The 25,521-nt window shown below is 40.2% G+C and overlaps 1 long non-coding RNA gene across 1 annotated transcript in view; it reads right to left on the bottom strand.

The window, feature by feature from the left end:
- Positions 1-25,351, bottom strand: part of LOC142056919 (uncharacterized) — a 36,836-nt gene extending 11,485 nt beyond the window's left edge. The window contains exons 1-2 of the long non-coding RNA XR_012660473.1: positions 25,182-25,351; positions 23,807-23,878 (exon numbers count right to left, since the gene is read on the bottom strand). This is a non-coding gene — a long non-coding RNA (uncharacterized LOC142056919). The remainder of the gene's footprint in view (positions 1-23,806; positions 23,879-25,181) is intronic.
- Between the last annotated feature and the right edge of the window lie 170 nt (positions 25,352-25,521).

Here is a 25,521-nt window from a genome sequence, read left to right as displayed (position 1 = left end):
AAAGCACACCACCACCAAATGTAACCACAATTGATGGAAACTATAGAAAGGGAAATAAATTTAAGGAGGCATCCCAGAGAATTCCAGCAGCTCTTATGCCTACCCTTTTCCATATTTCTTCTTTCTAAAGTAAGAGTATATAGTGGTGACTGGAAAATGAAGTGGTTTAATTCCAACCTGGGAGAAAAAAGTTATTGTGATTTTTTTCAAATAATCAAAATTTTTGTAACACAAGTTCACAGTCAAAAACATGTCAATAAATTATAAATATTTCACTTCTGTTAATTTATGCAAAGACATTTTAAATAAGAGCAAAACCCAAGACACTTCACTCTGCAGCTGTTCGACAAGAGACATGTAAATGTTTTCCAAAATAATCCTCCTCACTTTAAAATAAAGTGTCTTCAAAGTAACAGATATAATGGGGAGGGGAGAAGAACTACCAGACAGAAATTTGTTTCTTTATAAAAACTGTTTCACTGAAATGTTTTTTATTAGCTTTGAGTACATGTGCCTCTTTAAAATTATCTGGAGAAAAAGATGGAAGACAGAAGGATTGAATTATATTAGAATAAAATTCCAGTTAAAGAAGGACAACAGGCAATTCTTTCTGATTTAGAGCAAGGAGCGCACTAGTACCGTTCTTCCCTTTGGGGGACTGTTTACCCTCAACCAAAACAACCCTGTCTCAGTTTACGAGAAATTCAGGACGAGCTGCTATAACAAACTGCCAATTGCAATTCAGTCGGGATTTCATCCTACTCCAAAAAACAGCCATCATAAAATTTTTACATTAGAAAATATATCCTGTTACAGTACTTTAGGGTTTCATATTATTCCAGCTATTTCTTCCATTACCAGCCCTCAGTCCACCAATTCTGCCTCAGCAGCCTGCAAGCAAAGTCTCTCTCAGAACATCTCCATGTTGTACATACATTGTTTCCAGAGCGAAATTTACGCCATTCTGGGCCCTGCATAGAATCTGTAAAGTGTTTCTCCCTGCACACTCCCACATTACAGCCATTACACATATCTGTTCCTTCCCTTCTTTTAACATGGTAGAGGGAGCCAGTTATGATGAAAGGGACAACTGGTACCACCCAAAGCCACCTTCCCACATCCTCTGAAGGGCACCGTATTCGTGAGTCACACTTGAGTTGTGTCTTTGGAGATATTCTTTTTATCCACAAAATTCACGTTTCCTAAGTGAGTGCTGACAACTTTCTCTCACTGTACAACTCCAAAAGATGGGGCTGTAGGCACGCATCTGTATTGCCTGTGCTGTAAACCTACCATCAGTCACCACATAAAGGTGGTCACAGCAATAACAACTGGTTATGTGAAGAAGGGTTGTTAAGGAAGTACTCGGTAGGGTTTTAGCTGCCTGAATTGGAAGTAGGAAAATGTGACTGTAGGCAACTGCAGATAAGCTGGACTGTATGGGTCACAGACTAAGAATTACTGGTAGAGTCCAAATATAACAGATTTGATCCAGTAATACTTGAGGGTTTACAAACTACGGCATAAAACTTAAATTTTAGAGTCACTGTCTCAAAAGCATAAGAAGGACAAGAAGAAAAAGTGAGTTTTCACTGCATTCTTTTGCCCCTTGAAATCTCCAGGGGAAAGTGCAAATATTTCTGTCTCCACTTTTCTGAGAAGGCCAGGAAAGGGAGCAAGGGATATTTGTACAGAGGCTGCATTCTCGCTCCAGTACCAGCTTTTCTAACAGCTAATGCATAATACAAAGTTTATCCTGACAAGTCGTTTGAATATTGCTCTCTGAAAGCATGAAGCAGTTAAACCCACAGCACTGATAACACTGCTGAGTGCACTGGAGCCAACTCCCAGCTGCCAGAAGCTCTTCCAGGAGGTGCTCCTTCAGAGTATTTGTAAACACCTACACACACCACTGAAGAGGGTTACAGAGATTTGTGAAAGGCGAAATAAAATGCCTATAAAAAGAAGCATTTTCTTATTGGATATGGTTTTTTACTTCTGGGATTTTCACTTCTGGCTAGCAGAAGTGGAAACATGGTAAACATACTTTCTTGATTGACTTGTGCCTGCTGGCAGATAAACTCAGCTTATTTCATCCATCTATTCTATAATCTATTATGATTAGTATAGCTATGTTCCATATGATTTAAGAAAATTACAATATATTTGTAATTATACTGGATTTCTGTACCTCCATATTTTGCTGGTAAAACAGCAATATGGGGCATTGATTAATGAGGATTGTATAATCCTCAGACACATTTAGTAGATCACTCTTCTACTATAGTCTTTCATCAGACATATAAATAGAAAGAACAAGGGAAACGACACATAACATTTGCAATAAGATAATCCAAATTACTATAATTTAAAATGTTTATATAATACTAATATGATGTTTGATCATGAGAGATAAGGAAAAAATAAGTTGGCATTAAATTAAAAAACCCCAAAAGTCATAAAAATGAGCCTTCGTACACAAAAACCTAACCACATGACACAAAAATTATTGTGGCGATAAAAAAATGCATCACAGATGATCTGTTCCATCTGTATGTTATTTGCCACTAAGCACTCTATCAACATCATGTGGCAATATCAAACTACTGCAGGATTATGACTTAACTCTGCTAGATGTTTACAACAGAACAAAAGTAGCCCCTGTCTCAGCACACAACCTTGCCACATTACTATCAGGCCAGGTAGTAATGGCTTGGAGGCTTCTGATGTAGGGTCAGGATTTTCGTGTTGGAGAAGAGGTTACTGTGACCAAGGTATTTGACAATTATAATTAGGTTCAATTAGGTACATTGTATCTGGATTTAACAAATAACAGGGCTTCACTTACTATTTTTCAAGGAAACCCAATGGTTTTTTTTTTTAAAAAAAAAAGTTCTTTCTGTACAACTTTCCATCCCTATCTTGTGTTCTGTTACCTGAGAACCTTGCTGTCCCAAACCATCACCTCAGGGCCCAAATTAGTAGGAACCATTTGAAATCACACACTGAAAGTTAAATACATCCACACCCAGCTACTCTGTAGCGTAAAGGAGGCCCTCAAGACAGGTTCCACATGGTACTTACCCGCAAAAGCCTCTGAAACATGTGCAGCTCCAGGTAATTTCAATAGGAACCTGGCTTATTGTCTCAAAAAAAAATTTGTATAAAATGTGTTAGTTTATAAATTAAGAATAGTTCTCCTCCTCTGCCTCCCCTTCTCTCCTGCCACCTGAAGTACAGACCATTTGGACAGGATTCTGAAACTTTAGCTAGGTTATCTTCTTCTTACACACCATCTCCAGTGTATGGGCTTTGAAGGCCAAGCTACATTTCATGGAAAGCTGACTGAACTGGGACAAACAGGTGGACTGCACTTTTTCCAGTTGAGATTCACGTAATATGTCATTTGCACTCTTAGAAACAGATGATGATAAAAGCAGCATTTGTTCCAATTTCCTTTTAATGGAAGATGTGATACCAACTGATCCATGTATTTATAAAAATGCACATATTCCGTTTTGATTTTTTCAGGACTTGCAGAGATGTGGTAAAGGGAAACAATTTTTTTACATCAAATATACAAAGCCAGTATCTTTGGGTTTGTTATCACCAAGAACACTAGAAACATGACCTCTTTCCCACCATAAAATTATGTCTACTTTGCCAATGTTAAATAATTTCTAGCTTGGTTCTCTGAAAATGTGATGACAAAAATAGTTCCTACTTCAGCAACAGAACCACTCCGGAAGTGTGATCGGGGTCACATTTGCTGTATTTTAGTAATGAAAGCAAGTTTCCTTTATGTCAGACTCCAGAGCCGTAACAGGTAAGAGCACATGTTGGGGAATCCAAGGACAGAAGTCTGATATATCGTTAAATGAAATACTAAAGAGTGGTTGCCTGTAGGGTGGCAAGAGCCCTGCATTCCCAGTTCATGCCAGTGGCAGCGCAGGCTGCTCAGCAGTGCAGGAGTGTCACTCGCTAGATACTTTACATCTCTGGCTGCCATTTGTTATCAAGCAGAGATATACGCAGTAGAGACTTTGTTAATGGAGATATAAATGCTACTTCTCCACACAGGCTCAGGATGAAAGTATGGTTATTTACCTCTGATTTTATATATTATTTTCCATTGTGCCAGTCATAGCTGTTAATTAAACACAGCAGCTCCTGTAAATGCAAAGACAGGAACTACGGCTCCAGGGCTATATACGCATGCATTTTAGTAGCATCTAAAAAAACTACGTAAGAACTTCACTGAATAAGCTAATGATTACAGTGGAAGACTGCAGGGCCTTCCTAAAACCATCTTCAGCAGCGAGGGAGGAGGGAGCCCTCTTCAGCTTTTGCTGAAAAGGGAACTCTGGAGGGATAGAAGCTGTAGCAGCTCTTCATTTAACAGCTTCTTAGCTTTCAAAATTCCCTTAATTAACAAACTCGGGGAGAATAAAAGAAGTTACAGAGCTACAGCCAACCTTCCCACCCCTAGCCTCTAATCCCTTTATTCTCCTGTCAGTTGGTTAATCAGGTGTCATTAACGTGTAAAATCTGAGTCCTCCTATACTCAGCAGAAGTCTCACTGTCTTCCATGGGCTCAGGGTTAAGTTTTGACCACAAATCTCAATATCTGGTCTTAGGATGATCAGAAGCCAGCCATTCAACTTTGAAAACATAATAATCACGACAGCTCTTGACTAGTTTTTTGAGTTACCATGAGCTGGCCACCAGTACCTTTACTCAAACAAAAATGGAGCCTCAGTTCCTGCACAAATTAATGGAAATAAATGTTTCTGCATGCCACTGGGCCTTTCCTTCAGCACACATCCAGCCCAGCCCAGCTGGAAGTACTGGCTGGGGAGGATTGCCCTGGAGCGTCCTTTACATCCCACAGGAAGATCAATGGCACAGTGATCTTGATGAGCATACACCTTCCTTTCAGAAACAATTCTGCTGGTAATGGAAATACGGTATCACTCTGAGAAGTAAAAAAGGCAGCTCAGTTTTACTGCCTCTACAGAGATGGTGGTATTTACTGGTTTAACCACTAAACAATAAACATAGACACAGAACCATAAACATAAATATCTGTTGGAATTACTACACTGGAGTTCCATTTTGGTAACTGTTGTTTGGCTGTGTTCAATTAAGCAGATTAAAATTACTTCTTAGTAGTCATTTCCCTCTGCTTTCAATGCCTACGCTCCCTCATTCAGGAGCAGAGAAGTAGTAACTGTATTGATGGCAATGCTTTCACAGTTTGTACGTGTGGAGAGTTTTCATATAAGGAAGAAAGGAATTTTACATTAATAACATAGTGAAGGCACAAGGGAAAAGAAAGAGGAAACTGATTTAGCAGAACATTTCAGATCTTTTAATAAATCATAAATTTACACGGAAATGTCACTTTAGCAAGTTTCCCTTACACTGATCACTGAATGACAATATATTTTTTGTCTGTGTGTATGTGTAAGGCTGTAATGTGCTGCTATGTTTGCACAGCATTTCTGAGGAAAAATACATATTGGAGCATAAAAATTTCAATTTTTACTACTACAGGTCGTTTCACATAGTCTCTCTTAGTTCAGCATAAGAATATTGCAGAAAGGAAAATGAAATGTTACAAATGTACAATATAAGCCAAAGATCTCAGAGTCCCTAAAAATATGAATTCCAGAAAAACCTGGATTCCTATTATGTTGAAAATGGAACAACTTTATGCTCTACTGATTTTTTAATGCAGCAGATCTTGGAGAGAAGATGTAAGATGATGCCATGCAGAGATGCAAGAAAATATTTTTTGAAGTGGAAGAATCAGATAAATCATGAATCACCAGTGTCACTGCTAAACCTGCGCATGTTCTCATTGCTATTTTTAGATCACTGACCATCCTACCATCCTTGCCCAAGGATTTTCAGCACTGTTTTCAAAGATTCATAAACAAATGAGACAGACGAACATGAGAAATCAGTATAATCACCGCTGTACTTTCTGAATTTGTCTTCTGCTCTGAGCTGCACCTTTCCATTTAAAGCACTGTTCCATCCCCAAATTTAGAGTTTTAAGCCAGAAACTATTTGCAGATTCCATAACAAAACAACTGATCAATGGATGGATGTGAAAATCAATTGGAACAGATAAAGTCACCATGGATAAGCTGGCTCCAAAGGTACTGAAAACCCCATCTAGTTTTGCTTCCACAGAAAAGATTCAACCATGCCAAAAGCAGATGGTGTAATTAGTACATTTGATGTTGTTTTACAGATAACTCTCTTTGGAAGATAGATTCTAAATAGCCTATCTTTATGCATATTCCTGCTATGTTTCAAGGTTGTATTGATGCAGATCTAGCTCTTGATGGTGCTAAATTCAATGAGATTCAAGAAAACATATGCTAAGAAGAGCAAATACTTAAAAACTTCATTTTTGAAATGTGCTGCCATTGTACTGTAGCACTATGTATCTGAGTCACCTGGACATAGCATTGCTTTCTTAAACTTTCTGTAATAGCTCAAGACAGAATAAAAACATAAGAAAAATGTTTACAGTAGGCAGCAAAACCTGGCATTGCATTTCCCCCTTCACCGTCCCAATTTCTACTTTCTCATCCCAACTCATCAGATGTTTCATAACCACAGGACCAGAATGATGCAGGTTAGAAGGGACCTCTGGAGGTCATTTGGTCCACTGCACTAAGCATCACCACCTTCAAAGTCAGATCCAGCTTCAAAACTAGACCAAGTTACTGCGAATTCACGTCCAGTCCAGTGTTACTGAATATCTCCAATGATGGAGATTCCACAGCCTTCCTGGGTACCTGATCCAGTGATTGTCCAACCTGATTTTTTTCCTAGAGTCTACCTGGAATTTCCCTTGCTGTAAGTTATGCATTCCTTGAGTCCACACACTCTGTTGGCTCCCTTTAACAGTGATTGAGGCAAAAACTGGGTACAACACAAGACCACATTTGCTGATTTATAAAACCGTAGCATTGCAATAGTCCTTGCTACTTGCATCCATACTTTCTTCCAAAATATATTTTTCAGGTAGGTCATCTTAAGGGCTTTAAGTCACCTGAGGCTTTGCTGACACATAGACTTGCATACTGGCATCTTTGATCAGCCTACTGCAAGGCACATACCTGGCTGGCAGGAAAACAAGTTTTCACTGCTAATACTGAGATCTACATCATTTAGCCTGAATGCTTTAGCAAAGAGAAGATTAAGATATCTTAATCAGTCTGAAGTCCCTGGAAAGAAGTTCTTGAAAGGAGTTAATGCCTCTCTCAGAAAACGAGGAGAAAAAACACTGGTTGAGAGATGCTAAGTTATTTTCTGCAAAAAGCTCATATAGCCCAAGGGAGAATATAGAATGGCAGCAAATGGGAACGGTTGTTTTTAAAAGAAAACATTGCTGAGGCAGTATTTCATATAGCTGAGGTTATAGCTAAAAGTGGGTAAGTCCAGATCTTCTCAGATATTACTCTGGCAAAGGAGCACTTAGAAATAAGTGAAAGTCGAGAAAAACTCAAAAAGACGTGGGACATGCAGTGTGCTTACTTCATTGATCTCTGATCTTTGTCACCTGGTTTACACAGCAATATGAATGACAGCTGAATGAGACTTGTCCTCTACATTCTTCTTTTTCCATTGAATGTTTGCTCTGCTGTTTCTGTAAGGGAAAAAAATGGATTCTAGGTATTGACAGTTTGACGTAACAGTTCAGATGAGCCATTTCACCCTGTAAAATAATTAGCCTGGAAGTGAAGAATCAAGCTCAAGAATGTGCTAAATGGAGCAACCATCCAGCAAAGTGAACAGGGAAAGGATTTTGCAGTTGTAGTGGAAGAATTATTGAAACATCCATCTGTCCAGTACATACATGCAATAAAGAAGGAGGCAAATGAAATACTAGGTTTCTACACATTCTGCTGTGCAATCAGAACAAAAACAAGAGAGTTGACAGGATGTACTGTGTAAGTCCCACTGCTTGCTGAATGGGGCACCATGCCTCTTGAGAGCTACTGAAGCAATAAAAATAACACCAGGTCTCAACACCATAAGGCAATTTCTGTGAGGCTGAAGATACACTCATGTGAAAAAAGAAGACTTCAACGTGGCCTAACAGAGCTGACAATTATGAAAGGGACTAGTAAAACTGTTAGAAATAAGGTTTTAATGCTAGTGAGACATTTAAAAGCTAGGGGAGATAGCTCCAGGTAGCCTACTCATTGTTTGACTAATGAACCCAGGCAGCTATTCCATTCAAACACCAGCAGTCATACAGAATAAATTACCAAGTAACCAAAACAAATATAAACTGAATTCAATGAGTGCAAGTGATGTTTTTTTTGTTTTGGTGAGAAGGCAGAAAACACACCTAATAAAAAAGTAATCTGCACAAGCAGACCTCTGACGGTAGCTAATACATCCTGGGGCAGCACTGAAAATGCTCAATTTCATAGTTATGAAATAGTCAGAAAGCTGATTAGTAGGAGACAAAGGTGGTATTTAAACAAAGAATGGCTTATTGATTTCTGATCAACCTCTCATCAGTTTTGTCTCAAGCACACTCAGCAAGCAGTCCTTCTTGTTAGTGGCTCCTTAATCTAACACTCTGCTCTGCCAACAGGAAGGCCCTGTCCCTTCAGGATCACACAGGACTGCCCTCCGCTCCACTCTGTGGTGTGGACCAATGTACAGTGTGCAGGGACAATGGGCAGGAGGTTTTCTTCACATGTGCTCTGCTGAGCTGTACTAATGTGAAGCTTGTGCTAACGTGGATGTACCCAGTGTATCTAAATGAGCTCCTGTTGTGTGGTACAGCCCCATCTACTGATGCAAATATTCCCTAGGTAACAGGACAACTCTGCTGCCTGGGTTTAAGCAAACATTTGTTTCTGTAGGAGAGGTGGTATCATTAGAAGACATTCAAGGACAGGAGCACAAGGAGCAGGGACATGCAGGGATGTGATATTAAGAAGCCCGAAAAAATGTCGCTCAGGTTTACACAAATGACAAAAGAGGGTGCTCAGAACTTCTTCAGAAGCAGCGAGACATAAACTTCTGAGTAGTCCCAATCAAAGGCAAAAATCCATCTGTTAGCACTCTCTCAAAATAACACCAGGGATGAATTTGACCCAGTGTGGAATGGGAGCATAATCAAATTAAATTAAGGGAAAGGGCTTTAATTAAGTAACACTTAACTATAGTAATATTATTTTTATTATACTACTGTATTTTTGTTATGTATGACTTATTCTTCATTCAGTGTTATTACGGTAATATTCCCTAAGTTGTGTAAGATTTTATTAGCACTTTGTCTTATTTGACAGCTTTATTCGTGCACCAACTCAAGAGATTTTGTAACTGTACTTTCCATTACTAATATATTCCTACATGAACACGGGAGTAAGGCATTATAACAATATAATTGAAGGAAAAGGAACCTAATTTCATTTTATACCACAGAGGTGATTCTGCTTCCAGCAAGTATGAAGAATACCATAGCTCAGGACCTCCTACGGAAACACGAGAACTTTTTCAGTGGTCTGCTAAGTCCCACATTTCAGACTAATCTCGAGAGAGGAGGAGCAACTTTCAATGATTTTGATAATGGTGCTGAGGTCCACCAGTATTCCCCAGAGAATGATATTCATCTCCCCTGGGAAGCTACCTCAAACCCCCAAGTTTTCCTGTCAACTGAGAGAAAACTATTTGCACCCTCCTCTAACCCCTACTCTCAGAATAAGTCTCACATATGGTGTCTTATGTGAGAAGCTGCTATTTTGGCACCATACATTTAAGCTGGCAGATGCTTAACTTCACAATAAAAAACGCCTGTATCTTCAAACCTTCTGTGCTGAAACATTCATCAGAGAAGATGGGACTACCATTTTTAGCAGCACCCCACAAGCAAGCAGCCAGGTAGATGAACAAACCAAAGTACTGCTGAAGGAAGACAGTTGACAAGCGATGGTTTCCAGTCAGGCTTTTTTTCCCCAGGTGCAATGACACTGACACCTATGCGTGGACTCATGGATGGAAGGGGAAGACACATTGGGTGCCTTAGTTTTGGCTATGCCAGTTCTTCTACCACCTTCCCTGAGCAGAGGGACAGCTAGACCGTATGCTGGGAAACCCCAGATGCAGAAGGAACACTCCCTCTCTTCTCCATCCTTGCGAGAACAAACTGTCTTGCAGATCCTCAGAGACTGTCCACAGAGTCTCAGGGACTCATTCATCCCACAATGCACTCTAAGTGTTCAAGCCCAGACTGTCAAAGCCTCAGATTATGTTTTCCATCATTCTTTAGGATTTTCATCTGTTCTTTGAGAAACAATCATTCCAGTCTTGCCTAAAAGATTCTCTCCTCCTTTATCCTATGGAGATATTTCACCTTTCTACAAGAAATTAATCAGCCTTCTGTACAGTTTACTTTTTAACTGTGGAAAAACAGCAGGAACCTCTTCACCTCCTGTCTTGTCTTCCCTGCTCATGCACTCCGGCCTGACAGGCTGGCATTTAGACCCCTGCAAGAGGTCTCCTGGTAATGCCACCGCTAGGCAGATGAGCCTCCTGGAAAACCATTCCTATGGTCACCCCCAGCAGATTAAACCATCCAGAGCTTTCCCCAGTTTATTCCTGTGTTGTCTCCCCTATATCTTCCCGGTCACACTTTTTGCTCCCAGTTTTTAACCATGCTTCCACAACGGTCTTATTTCACTCATGGAAGTCAGACAGCTCCTAGCTAGAACTGGATTTCACACACCAAAACTTTTCAAGCCACACCTTTAAAAGGAAGACAAATTTTGTTTTCTTTATGTAATCTTTCCCTGTAATTATTATTAGCAGCAAAGAGCAGTTACATTAATAGAGTCTAGCTGAATAAACAGGGTGTTATAAGTTTTTCCTGGTAGAAAAAAAGACATGAGTATATCTTTCAGTGATGGATATTTTTTTTTTAAATGTCAGCATGATTTCCAAGCCTTTATTCTCCAGGTGGCTCTTTCTGAGAGCAGCAAGAGCTGGCTGCTCTGTTAGGAATGGGAGCTGAGGGCAGTGGGGGGTCCACCAGGGCTCATCCCACCACCCCAGCCAAGAGCAAGGTAGCTGTGTGGGGCTGCAGACCAGCCCAGCTAGGGTGTTGCTGGGACAGGGGCTGCCCTTTCCATCAAACACCCCATCTTTCTCAGTCAGCCACTGCTCCTGCGGGGGCTGACAGTGGAGACAGGCAAGCCGACCAATGAAGACAGACAGGCAGACAGTGGAGACAGACTGCCCGCAGTCCCCCACAGCCATGCTCAGCACAACTGGGTATCCCGTGCCAGCTCACGTTTTGTTATATTGTCTGTGGACAGTCTGCAGTGAGGGAAGAAAGAGAGAAAGACAAACCTCTCTTTCCGCTTGCGGAAATGAGGTATAGAGAATCCTTACTTCAAACTCAAACTACAATGGGAAAAGGCTCAGCTTGACAAATGAAATGTCATCAGTGCTTCAGATGAACACATTCATCAGCAGAGGGGTGATTCTGCCAGCTGCTTGTACACCAGACTTTGGGGGAAAGCAAGGGGAACTGAAGTGACAGATATGAAAAACAGTGGGTTTTCCATGGCTTTGAAGTGGCGGCAACATGCAGACGCCTGACTGCAGGACTGGCCACACCACTGATCAGCCTAAAAACTGGCATTGTAGTATTTCTCATTTTGCAGCTTTAAAGCATGTGATCAGCTTACCAGTGCTGCTTTGGACAATGTTATTTTCCTACTGAACAGACCTGCTATGGAAAATCATGGATATACCGACCTGCTCCGCTACTCCTCTGCCACATTGGAAAGGGACTATGTATAAGCGCCGGTTCCCACTGCAGCCAGCATGTGCTGCATCGGAATGAAAGAAGCGTAACGAACTGAAAAAGCTCACAGCTGCATGGATATCATCAGAAGAAAGTATGTCATTAAGTAACAAGTTGATACACTGTATTGGCTAATGTCTACATTTATTCCTCCTCAGACAGACAAGTACCTGCATTAAGTAAAAATCTTAGTGAATACATTAAATACTGGAAATGATACACTAATATTATTTACAAAATGTGGTAGTGTGGCCTTATTGTTCTTAAGATGGCAGTGGTTTTTCTGCTAAAATCTTTGTGACTATTACAATTCCTAATTCCCACACTACATCTGAGTTAAATTATCATGAGTCTCAAAAACTCATGAAATTAATTGGAGGAATTCACAGCATCAAAAATGTGTTTTACATGTCTAGACAAATCTGATTATCATCATGCCCTTCAGAAATATGTTATATATTCCCAGCATGTCAGATTTTACATAGAATTACCATTAAATGTGGTCTAACTTCAGCTGACAAAGAGAATAATGATTAGGATGAATCTGGTAATTTATTTCAGTTTTAAGAGATTAATTATGTTAATGAGAAGCAAGATAAGGTATTTGGACAATGGCATTAGATGGTTATGAATTTAAAAAATCTTCATGTTATGTTAAATGTATTTCTAAAACATATTTTCAGTATTATAAATAAGGTAAAATAAAAAACAAATAAAAGGAAAAGTTTTTATTGCATGGTGTTTGCTGAATTGGTAGTAGAGGATTTTGAGATTAAATGGAATTCCTACTTAGCCGAAAGCAATTAGGGGCACAAAATTCATAGTTAAGATGCAGTCCCAGAATCTGCAGAATTACAAATTTCTCATGTTAATGGAGAAGCCTGTGGACATTAAAGGAAAAAGTGGATCTAATTCTGCTTTCTGAAGATGGTACGAATTTTGCCAGTGATTGGTGTGAACAAGACAGATCTTACTAAACACACCCAGATAGAAGCTCAGATTATCACTTGCTGTTTCCCTGTTTTGCATCTAAAGGGGGGATGGCTGGATTCTTACTATCTTCGCCAAAGCGTAAAGGTGGTTTCATGGCTATTGGTATACTTGTTCGGGGCCTGTTGAGAGAGCAGGTTATCGCTATTGCTCCAGATCCAGAAGCGGGACTATGAGCTCACTTAAGAAACACATTAATTTACTCCAGGAGCCACTCAAAGCAGAGGGCAGGTTGTAACAGGCAGTTTGAGACCTGGATTGCACTCGGTCAGCTCAGACTAGGATCCAGTTGTGTTAGTTACTGAAAGCTCCTGCCAGTAGGACTGTCTCATTATCTAGATAAATGCGATGCACAAAGCCATGCCAGAAGCATCATATCACATAATTCTCAGTTTCATGTGAAAAATAAGGTATAGAGGGCTTAAATATTATGATAGTGGTTACACAAAATGAGAATTGAACGTACATTTCCTGTGGGCAGCGAGCTCCTACCCCACGTCACCTAGCATGCAGAGAGGACGATGTCAACCAACAGCTGGGATATGAACACTTTACCCATGCAACCTTTTAGGTACAATGCAAAGTGCTCTGCAATTAGTAACTCTTCCACATGTTCTGCAATATTACACTCACCTACCTCTCACCTGTGTTGGTCAATGCCCTTCAGGGGATATTTTGTTGGCTGCATGGACATGAAAGGAATTATGTTGCACATAAAAGGAGCTGTGCTATCATGCACCCCCTAAGCTTTGTCCTGTCTCAGTTTTAATTAATACTAATCAATGCTTTGCAAGGACAGGAGTAAGGCTGCTCTTCTTTTGAATCCCTTCTTTCCATAAATCTTTCCTGTCCCACTTAAGCTAATCAACATTCTTAAAATGCTTTTTCATACGGAACTGTCACTATTCCTACCAATTACTATTTTCTACTGCTCATAACACTTTTCTTTTTCATTAGCACTTCAAAATATTCTCACGTTCTACAATATCTCATCAAACTGGAATCCTGATTATTCTATTGTGCTAGCAAGTGTGTCACTGACACTATAATGGTTAGCTTTTTCCTATTTTAACTATCCAAATTAAGCAAAAATCAGTTCCATTTAGTTCCTTCCAGATGAATCCCAACTCCTTTTATTTAAACATTCCTATTTACACTATTTCCAATGCTTCACTATTCCACTGAAATGGAACATATTTTCATGGCATGTTCCCTGCAATCTTACTCTCGGGACAAAGCCTGCATACCAAGGCAAAACTATGAACAAGACTTTGATAATCTCCACCCCATTCTGAAGCTCTTCTTAGCACTGCAGCGCCAAACAGTCCCTGCGTGGCTGGGGTTCCCTACTTGTTGCCAGGTGCACCTATGTTCATGCAATACTCACTCACTTTTTCCCTGCCGTGCAAAGCTGGTGCATTATTATTTTGTCAGTGCTGGAAATGCCCACTGTGAAGCAAGCTATGTCCTAATACATGCTGTAAAAGCACAAAATGGAAAGAGTAGTCCAGTTCTTGAACACCCCCAATGTAAGTATGAGCCGAGAGAGAAGAGTTAACAAATAGATGGAACACGGACGTACTACAAGACAATCAGGGCCAGTAAAACAAGGAACGATCACAGAAAGCAAACTGGAGCTCCTCTGTAGGTATCACAGCAAGTTCAACACAGAGTCACAAAAAGTGAATGATGTGGTTTTGCAGGTATTTTTGAGTGTTTGTGAGATGAAGCTTCATCAGGAAAAATGTTAAGATGTTTACAAAAGCACCTAAGTCATTTTAGAACATGCACCCTATTGGCTTTTAGTTGGGCTGATTCTCATACAGCACTTTGAAAGTGCAGGGTGTAATTTCTTGTCCTCCTGATCCACTTTTAAAATACAGATAAATTACAACATAAACAAAATCAAATTGCTTTACCAGATAATGTCAAGCATAATTCTCTGAGAGTCCCAGATGCTGTAAAATCTTTTTGTGGCCTTTGGGGAATCATTTAGACAGTCCACAGTGATGTCTATTTCACAAGCAAGTTGTGGGCCACCGTTAATCTTTTGCAAGGATTCTATGAGACAAACTTTAAATGACCAAGCATTAAAGGCATTTCACCTTCAAAAGCATTGGTATTTGTGGAGTATTGGTAGAAAGCAGGATTCTCAAGTACCCAACAGGGCACATTCAGGCAGGGGCATCTGGTTTGGCAGCACTGCCTAAACACACAGATATGTCAGCTGCCTTAACCATCTCCTTACCATGGTGTGGTGCAGGACAAGAGGATGTTCATCAGTCATGGCTCAGTTTTGAAAAGGAGCTGTCTAATACTGATAGGAAACAAGAATTTGAGTGCTTTGTGCAATCACACATTGCCCTTAGAGGCAGAGTTTTTTTTTGGCAATCCCTTCCAATATGTCTTGACCTACTCTGAGAGGAAGATACTTCTCCAGCACTAGCTGAAATACAGATTCACAGCAGAGAAATACTAGCAGCAAACTCAGGCAGCAAGCATGACCTAGGAAGCTGTTACTCTTACAGGGATAGTAAGCAGTGCAAGAAACCATGTGAGACAAAAATCCTTATGTCAGAACTGAAGTTGTGACTGGTGAGCAGCCCGACTGGGAGGTGACTGGCCTAAGGGGACGTTGAGGGTAGCAAGTACCTTTGAGCTCTCCCCGGGGGACCGACCTAAGCCAGACCTTTGTTAAAAAACTGAAATAGCAATTCTTTTTATCAGAAAGAATGTTCCACGTATTTGGTAGGTGTCTGATTTGCATTAAGCTAAATAAGCATTAACAAACCAAAAACAATTTATAACCACTTAAATAAAAATAAATTTTCCTCTCTGTTATCCAGATTTTCCTACAGTAGTTTATGACACTATAAACCTGTGATTCTTTCATTGCCTTTAAATCATTCTAGGAAAATGAAGCTACTCAAACACATGTAACAACTACAGGGAAAAAAGTATCCATCTTCTTTTTATTTGGATCAGTTCTATATCAAGCTGTCAATATACACCATGTAATTTTTAGAAAGATGGGGCTGGATCTGCCTCATTTTTTAAAAATGTTTTGGGCCACCAGTAATGAGTTTCCATTTTTTCATATTGTAGATAATAGGTAGTAGAGAATTTTGCCTTCAATAAAGAAAAATAATTACTTTTCTAGATATATTTACACTTTGCATGAAATGAAATTTTACTTTAAATAGGTCCTCTCCCAGAAGAATGAAATCATTGAAATCAGGGCAGAAACATCCATAGTACACCGTGACACATGGTTCAGCATAAATAAGCTCTACAAGCTTAGCATATTTGTCTAATCATATGTTATTTATAACATAGAACATTTTCTTCAATGCTGCACTGTTCAAAGCATTTTCTTTCCTACCAATTTCGGTGCATAGAGAGCATAAGAAAAAGACTGTACTTCCCTCTGATTAAAAGAAACCTGATACCGAAACTGGAACTGATTGAGACTGTGCCCAACTGTTCACAGAATCAATTATTTTACACATTAACCTAAGCTCCCCTCAGCAGCTACTGTAAGTGAAGAACATGTCAGATCCTGGTTTGAGATGAAGACAAAATACCACTATTATTGAATTATCACAGGCTCCATCTGTGCTGAAATTTAAAATGGAATCCAAATAAAAATGTGTTTACACAGTTTCACATTTCAGAGTACCCACCTGACCCTGCATGGTTTTTCTATACCCCACAATTCTTTTTTTTCATGGATCTTAAGTAAGCTTGAGGTACAGAAAATTTTCTTAGTGATCCAAATTTTTACTAAAGAATTCAGCTATTAAAACAAAAAATGACCACAATTCCTTCTGTTGTTATGCTTTTGAATTAGTGCACACAAGACTGTACGAAGTGTCAAAATATGGAAAGGCTGGCTTGTTTTGGAAGATTACCACAGATTCCAAATCAAAATAATCAGAATTAGATATATTACTTTGTTGCTAAGAATTCTTCTGGGGATTCAAATATTGGAGCTGAATTCAAAAAGCAAAAACACCCCCACAATCTAATAGGTAAATGAAACAGCAGCTGTGCAAACTCTTCCAAAAAAAAAAAATCACTAAACTGCATTGATATTTCTGGCAGAAGATAGAACCTAATTGTACATTCTGATTACCAGTGTGACTTCACTGTGTCTTAGGGCTAAATTACTCCTTGTGATCTGCTCACTTAAGTGTGAAATCTTCGAGGATGTCTGTACAAGACCAACATAATGCACTTCCTATGCAGTCCCTGATTTCAGAGGATCTATTCTAGTGGGTCTGCATCTGACTTCTTTTTCATTAAACATGCTTGCATATTTGCATAAAATACTCTTTATTTTCTGCCCCTTGTTATTGTCCAGAGCTACTGTGTTCCTCGTTCCACAGTACTCCATTGCTGGGTGAACTTATTCAGTACACACAACGTGTATGATCTCTGTAGTTTTGGGATTACTTCAACTGGAAGTCAGACACCTTTGCTTGGTGTTGCAAAGGAACAAGGTGCATGCGGTCGCGTCCGTGTGTCTGCCCTCCTCTTGCTCATCATAAGCATTAGAATAAAAGGGATGGTTTCACTTGTATTTGGCAGGAGGCAGAGGTTTCAGGGATGTAATGTTTTGGCACCGTGGGTGGGCTCTGAAAGCCCATTTGATCTGATCAAATAGACTCTTTGAGCAATGAAGGACCTATCTACCCCACAACAAAGCACAGTGCAGAGATACTTAAACTGGTGGCAACCAAACTCCAGTGTCAGAAGCAGCAGCAGCAGCCCAGCCGTGTCCCTATGAATGAAGAGTTCATTGCTTATTATTTGAGGCAGGATGCAGACATACCTGCTCAGGCTGGAACTAAGCTGGGTGTCTCCACCACGCAATGTAGGTTAGATGCAGTCAGAATGACAACTGAGGATGAAAGGGACCTCTGTCAAGACATTTTTGACACAGAGTGTTTACTGAATAGTCCAGAGTATTGTGAGCATAACCAAGGAAATACTAAATCAGGACTTACCAGCACCAACACTCTTTTAAAAATGAAACATGAATAAATTAAAACAATGGCTCGCTTCACAGCTGTAAGCAACTAGCTGCCAGGAAAGAGTCAAGAGTCAGAAGGGAGCTAATGGTGAAACTGTCGACATCTGAAGCTTGCTTTATGGACCAAGCAGCATATTTTTAAACAGAGACCAAAAAAAAAAAAAGCTAAGAGAAGTTTGTGATTGATTTACAACTGATGAACCCATCTTGGATCTTTGATGGCTCAAGTGGAGAAAGAAAATTCATGGTTATGACCTGGGATAAAATTTCAGACCCTGGGAAAACCAATGCTTAATCTTTGGCAAAATAATTAGGACAAAGGAAGTAATACAGTCCGTGAAATGTATGAAGCCTGACCAGTGGTAATGACAGCACTATGGAAGTAAGAGAAAATTTAGACTCTATGCATGCTATAAAAAAACCCTAAACAACAACTGCCCCAAAAAAACTAAGAGAAGAAAAGCATCGAGACCTCAGAGTTTAAAAATGCTGCATAGATCTTACATGCTGTAGCAAACACAAAGCAAAACAAGACACAAACCAGGATGCAAGACCCAGTGGATTACTTCACTTAGGAGGAGCCTGCACATGTCAGTAGAGTTGAAAAGTCCCAGGCAATGATGACCAATCAAGCATTACAGTAGTCCCACTTGATACCTGATACCGGCTTCAAATGAACATATGGCCCCCTCTACTTGGAGCAACATAGCTAAGTTTTTAAATACTTGGAAATCTTTACTAATAAGACAGTCATAGAAATTGCTGTACATGGTTAGACAGAAGGGAATCTGGAGACACTGTATCCTTGAGCAGAATAAATAAGGGAGATGTGCTAGAATAAGCTAGTACAGTATCAGTAAGAATTGTGTAACCAAGCCAAAAATGAACTGAGCATGCCCAGAGACTGAGTTCAACCAATGGACACGGTGAGGAAAACTCTCAATGACCACCAGAGGACCCTGGAAGATCACCAATGAACATGAATGTGCATGTGTTAAGGACATTTGCATATATTAATGAGTTCCAAGAATAGTATGTATATGATAATAATTTCCTATAAATCTGATTTAATACCTATATTTTGATTGCATATAACCCCTGTAGTAGAGCAACTCGGCACGCACACCAGGTGGAGCGATCCCTTGTGCGCCCGATGCTACAATAAAGAATGCCTGCTTTCTAAAACTAAAAATTGAGTTTTAGAGGGTTCTTATATTTGTCAACTTAGAGTATCACACTGAAAACAATGAGACTTCTTTTGTGCCACATTATCAGGCATATACTGAAACATTTTGTTTTGTTAGCTATGAGCAAAGGATTTCATACAAACCAAAATGCTGGGTTAGTGCAAAAAGTACTATAAATATAAGGTAACAACTAGAAAAGGTACGCAGAGCTGCTAGATTCCTCACAGGATGTATACATCTTTTAATACTGGCAAATCCCCAGGCTCTAATAAGGTGAAGCACCTCTTTTAAGGCACACACCAATCAATCCATGGACGTATCTCTAAGGGGGAAAATTTTTGTTCTGTGAAACTTGACTTCCTACTTTTTTTTCTGGGTTCCCCACATATTTTTTGACTTGTCTTTGATGACAATATGCATTTGGGCCTCAGTTGTTTCATCAAATGTCATCCATAAAGTATACATCCAGAAGATCTGATAGCATGAACAATGTTGATATTTGGTCTTGGACAAATTACATTCTTTTATGGTATCCTTTACAATATACATGGATAATATATGAAGAAGGAGCCAGCAGAAACCTGTAAGTTTGAAAGGTGATTTTCTCTCCTCATATGAAGAAAAATAGGAGATTTATGATGCAATTTACTCCTTCATTAAGCAGCAGACATTGTAAGCGTCAGCCAATGGCTACAAGGATTTCAGTGTCGGTTCTGCCTAGTGTCTCATTAAAAACTGATAAAAGAAACAGCAGTCTAACTTAAGCTAAGCCTGCTACTTCTCCAAACAAAGTATGCTGTCATATTTTTACAAATTAGATTATTTGGATGCATGTGCAACTACTGAACATTTCACTAACATTTTAGAAGTATCACATAGTAAAAAACACCTGTTAAGTCAGTTGTGCATAATATGCAGTGAAGTACAATGCTTAATATTTTCTTCAGCTACTGAACCTTCCCTTTCTAAAGAAAGGTGTGATATTTGACACATTTTTTGGGGCAGATTCAATGAAGTATGCAGTGTTCTCTTCCACAGCCTCTCAGCTGACTTCCACAGTACAAATTCTGTCTAATTTCTGAGTCACAGATGACCTTGCAGGCAATCTACTTTTATTACTTTCTGTCAGATAGCTGTGCTGATGTATAACTCTATTTCTATAAACAGGCTATTTCCTCAGCAGGTATCTGAATTTTATCAAATGTATCATTTATCAAAGGAAGTTCTTCATATAGACATAGTTTTTCTTGTTTTAAGAGCAGTCTGTACTTGAAAGAGACGCTCACCATTACAAGCTTTTTTCCTGAAAATAGTATGTATCATTGCGTATAAATTCCTACATAATGCCACATTTTCATATGAACACACTCAAGTTGCATTTGTATTGCAAAAGTATGCGTGCAAAATAGGCATTTGCACAAGCAAAACAGATAAAGGATTGCACAAATTCCAGGGGTTGTGGCATAATTTAGTCTGATTCTCCATATTTAAATGTCTAGCCTTACGCATCCTAAACATAATGCAGTTTATGTTGACTTTAAAATTTGGGACATTTACTGTGAACATTTTGTGAAGTGCAAGAGAAAGAAGACGTATGGAGCCCCCAAAAGTTCACTTTTTAGACTGTCAGGGCTTTGAAAAGTTACGCACGCTTCTTAGCGGTGAAACATAAACTGTTGGCTTCCATATACATTGCCTCCAGGTAGCTAGCGTGAATGTCTAGGTACCTTAAACCTTCCTGACCTCTGTGGTACTTTACTGATGTAATCCTAAATTTCACAAAGCATAAGTGAAGAAAAATCAAGGAGAGTCTAACATACAGCTAAGCCTCCAATTGCCCAAATATCAATGTAACCACCACTTTTTCGCTATGGCTAGTATATTCACATTCTTTAGTGTGTGCAATGAGATAGCCATCAGCAAGAATAGTGTATTTGGTAACAAACAATTTTGTTTATTCATGTAACGGAGCTTTGAGAGAAAGATATTGTTCAAAGATTTGCCAGCTATCCTTTTGAGTAAAAGGATGAAATAAAAATATGCTCATCACAGTGGAACAGCCGAACCCCTTACTGAGACAGAGTACTTAGTAAAGAAAGCAGGTGTATCTGGCAAAGAAGCCTGAGTCTAAACACAGTATTTCAGATCTGAGCCATTCTGAACCACAGAGATGCTTCTTATTCCTGGAAATTTCCAGTGGCAGATATGGTCTATCAGTTTATTTTGTGTGGATATGCCTGTCATTTAAGATATCAATTTTCTGAGCCCGCAGTCCACGCTGTATGTCTTTTAATACCAACAGAGGCCTGAGACTCCTTAAACTTTTTAGTGCCTCAACCTAATACCCAGGCAGATTATTGCCACGTGAACGCTGAGGAGCTACCTAGATCTCCCACTATTGTTGGATGCAGCCTTTAATCACAGTTGTTAATAGTCAGTTACTTGGCTGAAGCTACAGATCAGGGTGATTACTACACAGGTCTTCTGAATACCAAATGCAATCTCTGCAACATCTTTCTGTTACACCAGAGGAAAACTAATACAGAATTAGTAATAAAGTCACATTCTGTCAGATGTTGCTCCTTGACATGGCAAATATATGTATTATATATGCAAAACTGAATCATGACAGATTGTATCCGCAGGAGACAAAGCAGCTCTTTCAAATCAAAGCTCCTCTCCTCAAAAATAAATAATTGCGTTGTGATAACAGGTTTCAGTAAGACACTGGGGCCACTGTCTTGATTTTTGGGTAAATAAACCTGTGCCCTGTTGTTTATTGGTTGAATAAACCTCTGGGACATGTGACAGTGTACAACTAGAACATAATGACTCAACATTCAGGCATTCTTAATCAACACTTTGAAAATTAAAATAATTAATAGTTGGTAAACATTATCTAATTGAACCTTACAGAGCTCTCAGGTACGTAGCTACTACTCTTTATACTTGACAGATACCAACCCCACAGTTAAATAAGCTGTTTGCTGCCACCGATGGAGCTGATATCAGAGCCATGATTAGCGCTCAGAAGCTCCTGACTCACGGTGCAGTTTCATGTTACGGTGAAACTGATCTAACAGCCTTTTTCTGTGACTGAAAAGGCAGGCCTGCTCACCATCTCCCCCAGGCTCCTGTTGCCTGTCTTGCACTAGATTTAGTAGTTGTGCAACCACATAGCCAAGCCTCATGACAGTCAATGGCAGACACCCTGAACTTACTGCAGGTATATGGGGACCCTGCCTCTCAGGGAGACTGAATTCACTGTACACGCAATGTGGATACCTCTGTACCTCAGCAGGTAGTCCAGCATGTTAGACTTGTTCATGTCGGTGGCATAAGGAATGGGCAAGTGTTGAATCTACAGTCTCCCCAGCCCTTAGGATGGCCTTACAGGATGGCCCCCTTACCTACAAAATGTTCTTCTAGAAGACATTCGTCTTGTGCATAAGGTATGAAATGTCTATAGGCTGACAAGATATCTTTAATCCAGGATTCTTAGCAAAAAGTTTCCTTTCTGCCTTACTGTCTTTAAGATTTTTGAGTCATTAAGGACATGCCACCATGGTTAACCTTCTGCTGTTATTTGTGCTGTTTCACTGTAGGAGTAATTATTGTTCAGATTTGCCAATAATCTTTGTTTTTGGTGAAACACAACTGGGTTTTTTTCTTACTTTTTCAGAAATAAATATTTTAAGATTTATTTTATTCCCTGAAGAATTAACTTATTTTTCATTTTGTCACAACTTAGTAATGTATTTATATATAGGAGTTAGATTTCACTGAAAACAGAACAGTCAGTGTTCCAAAATTTAGCTCATAAGTATATATTGATAATTGCATATCTAATAGTAAGGTTGTAATTAGGATCATCCCCGTAGCTCAGGCCAGTCTTAGCTCTGAGGTCATAAGCCTACTCGGTGACTCAACCAACCATCGTAACTCTTACTCACTTACTTTTTTCATTGCTAGTTCTATGACTCGAAATAAGTTCATTAAATTAGGAGTATGCGTACGTGGCCATCCGGATGCAAATAAGAATACTATTTCCAAGCTCCTGTGCTAGAGGCACCTTACCCTCCCTCCAGCTGTACAGCTCCAACTACCAATTTTAGTTTTTCTTGGGGCTGTAGATTTTCAGACCTTTCTGTGTCTTTTTTGGAGAAATTGCCTCATCTACTTAGTGATCGCTGTGACCGGGCTTCCTCCCAGACTGTTGGGAAGACTGCTTCCTCATCCTACGAAGCAGGCACTGCCTCCCCTCCCATCACAATGCTATGTAAACAAAGGACAAAGCACTGAAAACCTGCTCAGACCTTTGATCTCCTAGCTCACCGGAGCCCCTGGTCCTGCCAATCTGCAGCTGCCCGTGCTTTCTGCATTCCCCATATTTTCATGTGCCTGCAAGCCATCCATATGTCTCCAGCTTTTCAGATGACCATTCTAGTTCTTTCACATTTGCTTCTCTGCTATTCATGGCAACTGCTCCTCTCGTCATGCTTGTTTTTCCTACATCATCGTATGGCCCATAAGCCTGCCATACCACCTGCCTTTCTCCATTTCTCCTCCTTTATGCTCTTTCTCATACACCCTGACATATCTGAGCACCTTTGCAGCTTCTGACACCTCCAAACTTCCTTTCTCCTTCTGTTCTCCACATGATCCTCTCGCCAAATAAGTTCTCACTTTACCCTTTTCCATACATGTGTCTCTGGCATCTTGGTTTCAGTTCTTTCCCCTTACTTTCAGAGTTCTGGTTTGGCTCCTGAGTGGATTCCTCTCCTCTTCTGGCTTTAGAAGATACTGTGAACAGTGCTAGAAAAAAAAAATTACAAAGACAGTTTGTACAAGTGAACTTAAGGAAATGAAAATATTCCTGGTACAGATCACAAAAGGCAAAGCATTAAGCTCCCCAGGCATACAAGCTAAGTAATCCAGCACCTTCTTCAAGGTTAATTTTTTAATGGATTTTAACTACAAAGTCCTTTCGGGAGGGGGGTGTGGGGGGTGTGTGGAGTTAATTTAGATATAATTCCAATACAGTACAATTTACAAAGGTGATTTAGATAATTAAGATATTGGTGGCAACAGTCTCTGACCTTTGTAAAGTTCTCAGAAAAAAGCGCTTGATCAACACAATTTATACTGCAATGTAATGACTCAGCAACTGCAATCTTCTTTGCGCACAGCTATTTCGAGAGCTAGACTTAACATCTGTGAGGAGCAAATAGAAAACTGGAGCACGGAGGAGCAAAGTTAATGTAATCTGAGAAGTTTAACCAAATATTTGAAATATTTTATAAACAGTGGACTCAATTGTCAAGTTAACTCTGAACTTGGTTTCATGTTTTTTGACAGCTGTAACATCTTACAGCTGTCCCTATAGGGTTTGTGGGTCTTTTGTGTTAGCCTTAAGTTAACAGTATCTGTTGGCAACCTGAACACCAGCTCGGGTTCTGCACCTGTTACACATCAAATATTACAGGGATTCATTAGGCTCATTTTCCATACTTTCCTGATGCTGAATTACAGGTATTAGTCAGCCACAGAGCATCAAGGTGTTTGTATTGAGAAACAGGGAAACAAGAAGCAGGCTTTGCCAGCACACCTGACTGACATGACCAGTGAGCTGGCCTAAAGGATTTTATTTGTCTGAAGTGCAGTTTGATCTCTGGTCTGCTTACTCCTGATGGTGGTTTTATTCAATTTGGTGACCTTTCTTGTCACCTCATTCTCAAGAGAATATTATGTCCTCAGAAATTGTAGAAGTCTTTTTTTTTTCCTCACGCTAGAGACATATTCTGGTATGAAAATGGAAGGTATACTAACAAAATTTGAGCACTGGAAACTGGAGCTAAACTGGGTCCAAACGAGGGATAAGCCAGCTCAAGTAAGGATGGGAACGCTCTCACAGTGCACCCGTGTATGTCGACAAAAACTGCTACTTCGTTAAACCGCTGTTACGCGTCCAAGGCTTCTCTAAGGAAGCGCTGCTGGTTACAAGTACACTTAGAGGCAAACAGGAGGGATAACAATGCAATAAACACAAGTCCCAGGAGAAGACGTACTGCGCACGCAGCCCGGCGGCGGGACAAGCCTGGCCCTCGCCTCACCTCACCACACCGCACCGCACAGCACAGCACCGGGATATCCCCGTGGCCGCAGGCTGAGCGGCCCGGGGGCCGGTGGGACCGTAGCTGCGCAGGGGAGCTGGACGGTACACGCCGGCTTTAACCCATGCGGCTCCTCGCAGCCCCTCACAGCAGCACGCGCCGGCGGCTGTGGAGAGGAACTACCGCCTTCCTTCCCGCCCGCCCCGGCCCCGGTCCCGCCCTCGCTCCCCATTGGCCGGCGCCTCAGCGAAGGAGGCTGGCGGCCGGCCGTCGGCAGGCGCATGCGCGGTGATTGTCTGTCCCGGTTTCCTGTTTGTGTCGCTCCGTTTCCGGGTCGGCGGGGGA

This window comes from Phalacrocorax aristotelis, chromosome 4 (genome assembly GCF_949628215.1).
Source record: "Phalacrocorax aristotelis chromosome 4, bGulAri2.1, whole genome shotgun sequence".
Taxonomy (NCBI): Eukaryota; Metazoa; Chordata; class Aves; order Suliformes; family Phalacrocoracidae; genus Phalacrocorax; species Phalacrocorax aristotelis.
Note: the sequence above shows the minus strand (reverse complement) of the source record. Positions and strands in the feature narration are given on the sequence as shown.